The following is a 6,315-nucleotide window of genomic DNA, read 5'->3' as shown; positions in this document are numbered from 1 at the left end:
ATTAAAGTTTGTGTCAGAGCTTTCTCTTTTCCATTTAAAATGTATCCATTTATTCAAAGCTAAGATTGATACAGAGAGATTTCATCTTTTTCTGTTTTCTAGATGCTATTTCAACTTTATGAGCCAAAGGCAGATATATATATATATTTTTTTTTTAATGCCATTAGACCAGATCTCAACACCTTCCCCCTCCTTGCAGCCCTGCAGAGGCAATGCTTACTCACAGGTGGATATACCGGGAATGAGAGAGAGCATAAGAAGCTAAAGGAGTAGTAGGTACTCCTGGTGTTGCGGTGAAGCAAGGTGAGCCACCATGAAGTCAGTATGAGGACAATATCAAGGCCTTCTGTGCCATGAAGTGAAGTGCCGAAAGAGGTGGGGAAATTTGAGAGAGAACAAACCCCGGTAATGTGCATGGATAACTGTGCGAGCTGTAATTAATGACGGTGGGCAGGCTAATAAGATAAGGAAATCTTATCTGAGAAAAACTCATGAGTCAAGCAGGATTTGGGGAATTTCACAATTCTTCCATTGGTGTGTGGTGTTTACTCTGACCTCTCTTCAGGCAGCCAGCCATTAATTGCTGCCTGATGAACCAAACCCAATAACAATATTAACAGACCTGCTAATTACCACGGAATGGAGACTAACTCCTCCAGAACGTATAAAGGAGAACTTCCATCACCCCCACCAGAGGAGGTGAGGATCCTTCATTCTCATTTCTCCTCCTGTTTTACAAACCTTTCCCATCTGCTCTCTTGCCTTCTCTTAACGCTCTGAAAGTGACACTATGAGCCAACATTTCTTCAGATTTGGGGATGGGAATTTCAGTTCTTCTTCTGCTCACTGTGGCACGCTGGGTGGTGGGAGAAGTCCATCTACCATAAGGCGTTATGAAGACAATAGAGGAGAAGAACGATACGGTGGTTATTGGTATGGATATGGCAGCAGGAGTCTCCACAACCTTGGTGAATTTAGGAATGTTTCTACTGGTGGAGGCTACGGAGGAGAAGGAAGAGGATACGGGAGGTACCTGGGATTTGGTGGTAGGCAACACCTTGATAGTGGCTTTGGTAGAAGAGGATATTTTGTGGGAGCTTTTCAAGGTGGTGAAGCAGGGCTTGGTAGAATGTGCGGAAGAAGTTCAGGCAGGGAGGTGCTTGGAGGAGGCCTTGGCAGAAGTGCCTTTGGCGACCCAGGGGCGAGCCAGGGTTTTGGCCAGGCTGGTGTTATCAGGGGCATCGAGGAGGTCCGTGTCAATACCAACCTGCTGAGGCCAATCCAAGTACAAGTTGACCCCGAGTTCCAGAGAGTGCGGTCGGATGAGAAAGAGCAGATTAAGGCTCTCAACAACAAATTTGCATCGTTCATCGATAAGGTGAGTCCCTATCCGATTTTTGACTTGTTATCTGGGAAGGGGGAAACATAAGGGGTGCTGCTCTGCCTCTCTGAGTCATGGGGACACCTTTAGATTGCACCTTCTCCCCCCAAAATCACAGATTTGGCTAGATTCCCTTGTGCCGGTGTGAAGTTTTTAACAGCTTGCTATAAAGGCTGCTGCATGAATCACTTATGTTTAGCCCTGGGATAAATATCTCTGAGTAATCTTTTGTGGCAGGACAATAACAAACCACTGAGATGTCGCCGACACATTAACTCACTTCTCTTTTGAGGAAAAGGGTTTCTGTATGGCGAGTGTTAGTCTGGTGCGTGGGAATTGTTGATGCCAGCAGGACAAATGGGTGATGGACTTGGACATCCTTGATGTGTTCTTTTTCTCAAGCAAAGCAAATTGTTGTATTTCTCCAAATTCCAAAACAAATTACTTCTTTGCTTGGAGGTCCTAGCCTCTTGCAAGTGGCCAATGGCCCCCACATCTTCCTTCTTTACCTCTTGGTCCACACTGCGATACTTTCACCTCTATCTGCAGTCTTGTCTTCTCTTTCATTTCTACTCACAGACACAGGAACAAAACAGGCCACAAAAACATTTCCACCCACACAGACCTGACATGTGCCTTTGTTTGGGTGGTGACATGTGTCTCTGCACAGGGTGGAAGCTTGTATTATTTGTTACACGTGAAAACCTCAGGGCTTCTTGTATTACCCTACAGAAAAGGTGCTGGTTACACGCAGGTTTTAAGCATGTTCAATCCTGAAAAATAGTAGTGCCTTTGACTGTTTTTTTTTTCTTTTTAAATTTTTTGAAACCTTCTGGATGTCATCTTCCAGCTTATAACCTCTTCAGTGTCCCAGCTGAAGAGATGTTATCCCTCTGGTTTCTAAAAACACCAGCTTTGCATGTCATAGGTCTTTCTGACCTCTTCTCTAAGGCGAGGTATCGCTAGGAAGAGAGAGGTACCGGGTGGTCTTCTGAGAGGGGGCAAAATCTTCTCACGTATTTGGGTGTCTCAGGTACTTCAGAAACAGCTGAAATCTCCCTCCACCCCAATCTTCCCCCTAAATATCGTGCATTTAAGAGATGAAAGCCAGTGAAGATTTCAATACCAGTTTGAGAAGCAGCAGTAAAATCACACCCTTATGCAACAGATTGGGAAAAAAAAAGAGGTGTGTCCCCCATTAGTCTAAGCTCTTTCAGGTGTTGGTACCAGTGTTACTGCAGCTGGTCCCACCTGACAAATCCTCTAGATGTTACTGCTTTAGAAACATTTATTTTGCTATAGAGGCCGGTGCTGATGTCGGTGTTTCCCCAGTGCTTTCCAGCCACTGACGCACTTCTGCTTTGCCTTTCAGGTTCAATGTCTCGAGCGGCAGAACCAGGCTCTGATGGCCAAATGGGAACTTCTGCAGCAGCAAAGTGCCCGACCGGAGGAGAGCAGAAATATCACCTCTTTTTTCCAATCTTATATCAACAACCTGCAGAGGCAGCTAGAAACACTCCAAACCCAGAAGGAGCAGCTGGATCCAGAAGCGTATAATATGCTTCAGCTTGTTGAAGATTATAAAAATAGGTGAATAACCACAAGTTTGGGAAAAAGCATACTGGAATTTTCCACGGCAATGTTAATCATGCCCTGGGATGGCAGAGCTTAGCTTCACGCCTTCGAGAGTTCTGTAGCCATTATAGCACTACTCTGCAGTAGGTTCATTATGGGACTTCACTCTGATGCTGGAAGACCAAAGCAGGTTCGGTAGAACCAAGAACAGTAAGAGGAAAATCAAAGGCCCTGTCGATCTATCCCACTCTTCTCTCCTCCTGTCCTCCTGCATGCCCTTCCTACCCCGAGCAATGAGTAACCCAGAACTCCCTACTCCTGCTGGTAGTTGTGGAGAATTACAGAATGGTTTGGGTTGGAAGAGACCTTAAAGATCATCTAGTTCAAAACACCCCCCCCCCCACCCCCCCACCCCTGCAGGCAGGGCCACCTTCCACCAGCCCAGGTTGCCCAAAGCCCCGTCCAACCTGGCCTTGAACCCTTCCAGGGAGGGGGCAGCCACAGCTGCTCTGGGCAGCCTGTGCCAGGGGAGAATTTCTGCCTTATAACTCATCTAAATCTCCCCTCTTTCAGTTTAAAACTGTCATCCCTCATCCTATCCCTACACTCCCTGATCGAGAGCCCCTCCCCATCTTTTCTGTAGCCCCTTTAAGTACTGGAAGGCTGCTATAAAGTCTACCCGGAGCCTTCTTTTCTCTGGCTGAACACCCCCAACTATCAGCCTCAAGCTGAGAAGAATCACTTCTTCTATCTTGTCTACACCCAAAATATAACATATGTCCACAGGTGTGAAATATGGGCATCTTAGTTCAGAACCACCAGGACGTTAGAACTGGTGTACATCTATTGCATTTTGTTGGATAATTTAGCATATGCTTTTGCAGGGGCGGGGGGTTGCAACTGCCCTTGCAGCTGTCGGAAATTGCGGTTAAATGAAAACTTGACACATTCCCTTTTTGGATGATCCCTTTGGTTTCTGATCCACTTGACGGGAAGAGTCAGATAGGCAATGATCCACCTGTTTCTTTTCTCTGCCGCAACAGATTTGAGGACGAGATCAACAAGCGTGCATCTAAAGAAGAGGAGTTTGTGGAGCTTAAAAAGGTGAAGTAATCCAAGACACTGAGCTAAGTCAAAGCCTCGGAAATAAAGCAATAACTGGATGGTTGCTGAGGTTTTCAAAAGCCGGGTCTTTGCTTAGCTTCATCTAACTCTCCTCTAATTAATTAAAATTAATTAAAATTAATGGAATTAATTGAAAACCTGAACTTTTTACTACAAGACTAGGAAGAAATAATTTCCTCTAGAGATGGAATTGGTCCTTTGTAAGACGAATATCTAAAAAGTGCTGGTCTTTCTCTGTTCACTCAGTCACAACTTAGGGGAAACAGTATTAGGGGTTAAATAGTATCTATAGATGGCTTAGACAGGAGAATAGAAAATTTAGACAACTTTTTATTAGAAGAATTAATGAAATCTCTGGTTTTGCATTATTTTTTTTCCCCAGGAATACATCTATTCCCACAGCTATTTTGCTTATCTCCGAGCCATCCTTTTCTTCTTAAAAACCTTCCTTTTGTTCCAATAGCTTTTCAAATGAAACCTGAGATTTGTGGGCCATTATTTGACTCCAGAAATGAACGCTTTAAAGAAACGTACCAAGTCTTGCAAGAATTGCACTTCAGTGGAGAGAGTGCCATCAGAGAAATACAAATATGCCTATGGCTTTTTTTTTTTTTTTTTTTACAGGAACTGGATAGTGCCTACATGGGAAAAATGGAGTTTGATGTTCGGGTGGAAATACTGAAGCAGGAGCTTGAGTTCCTCAGATGCTTACATGAAGCTGTGAGTATACTTCTCAGATTAAAAACCCTCAGGTCTTGAAGGACGTGTATCTTTTGGAGGTTCTCAGAAATTTCACCTGAAAAGGACTTTGTAGAGTGGTGTGGAGAGCGGATTATCTTTGAAATTATAAAGTCCTTTTAAAGCTGTGAGTGAAAAGGGGGTCTGGTGTGTCATAAAGACTGGAAGAGGCACTTGAAGATTAAAACTGGTGGTGGAACAATAGGACCTGAGGGGTGCAGGTAGGGAAGTTCCAGGGGGTAACTGGCCAGATAGTGCCCTTTATTTCATTGTAACACAACCTGGACTGCTCACATGGACTATTAAAATCCAAAATCTTGTTTTCCTTGCAGGAGCTGTCCCAGCTGCAAACAGTAGTTGGCAACACCAACGTCATTCTGTCCATGGACAACCATAGAGAGCTGAACATGGATGGCATCATCGAAGAAGTCAGGCAGGAGTATGAGACAATTGCTCAGAGTAGCAAAGCTGAAATAGATGCCATGTATCAGGGCAGGGTGAGTAGACATCAACAAAATGGGGAAGCAAGTCTGTCTCAATGGTAAAGAAACGAAAAATGTCTGTTCTCTGCTCTGCACATCAGTACCAGGACCTTCAGAACTTGTGGATAAATCAACGTGAGCAACTGAGAAACAGTTATCAGGAAATTCAGGAACTTACCAGGCAGATCGAAAGACTACAATCAGAGATTGAAATCGCAAGGAAACGGGTAAGACTGATGCTTTCCACCATGACTAAACTATTTAAGTCACAGTTACACGGGGACATAGCGCAGTATAACGTGGCCTGTCCTTTGAAGGCAAACAGAGATGACGTTCTCTCTTCAAAATGAAGCAGATTTAGATTTTGGCTGTTTACACTGGGATTTAATTCGGGTTAATTTACCCAGCCTAATGTATAATTTACCCAGTCTAATGTATCTTCTGTCATTGAGGCAGGTCTTTTAATTTCCAAGGACTGCCAGAAGGGTCTGAAAATCCCCGTCCCGTAGAAGGGAAACCGAAACGCTCTGTTTGTGTCCCCTGCAGAATGCCAGCCTCCAAGAAACCGTTAAAGATGCTGAGCAGCGTGGGAGCTCTGCCATCAAAGATGGCCAGCAAAAGCTTCAGGAGTTGGAAAATGCCCTGCAGCAGGCCAAAGATGATCTCACTCGCCTTCTTCACGATTATCAGGAGCTCCTGAACGTGAAATTGGCCCTGGATATTGAAATTGCCATGTATAGATCACTCCTTGAGGAGGAGGAGACCAGGTAGGTACAAACTATCCATCCTGGGTAGAAGCACTCGTACAAAGCGGTGTGTCCCATTCTTCCACCTATCACTCAGATCTCCGGGGTGAACTGCGGCCTGGAAGGAGTGACCTCTTCCACTGGCTTAATGATAGAGACCAGCCTGACTTTAACTTCTATTGGCTGCGTTATCTCAATGTCACTTTTCCTTCACAGGATACAGGAAGGCTCACCAGCCACAATCTGTAAGTATCTCAAGGTTTGCTTT

At 44.7% G+C, this 6,315-nt stretch overlaps 1 pseudogene; it reads left to right on the top strand.

Moving 5' to 3' along the window:
• The first annotated feature begins 639 nt into the window (after positions 1-639).
• Positions 640-6,072, top strand: LOC141972024 (keratin, type II cytoskeletal 8-like; annotated as a pseudogene).
• Positions 6,073-6,315: the final 243 nt, after the last annotated feature.

The sequence above is a fragment of the Athene noctua genome, chromosome 30 (genome assembly GCF_965140245.1).
Source record: "Athene noctua chromosome 30, bAthNoc1.hap1.1, whole genome shotgun sequence".
NCBI lineage: Eukaryota > Metazoa > Chordata > Aves > Strigiformes > Strigidae > Athene > Athene noctua.
Note: the sequence above shows the minus strand (reverse complement) of the source record. Positions and strands in the feature narration are given on the sequence as shown.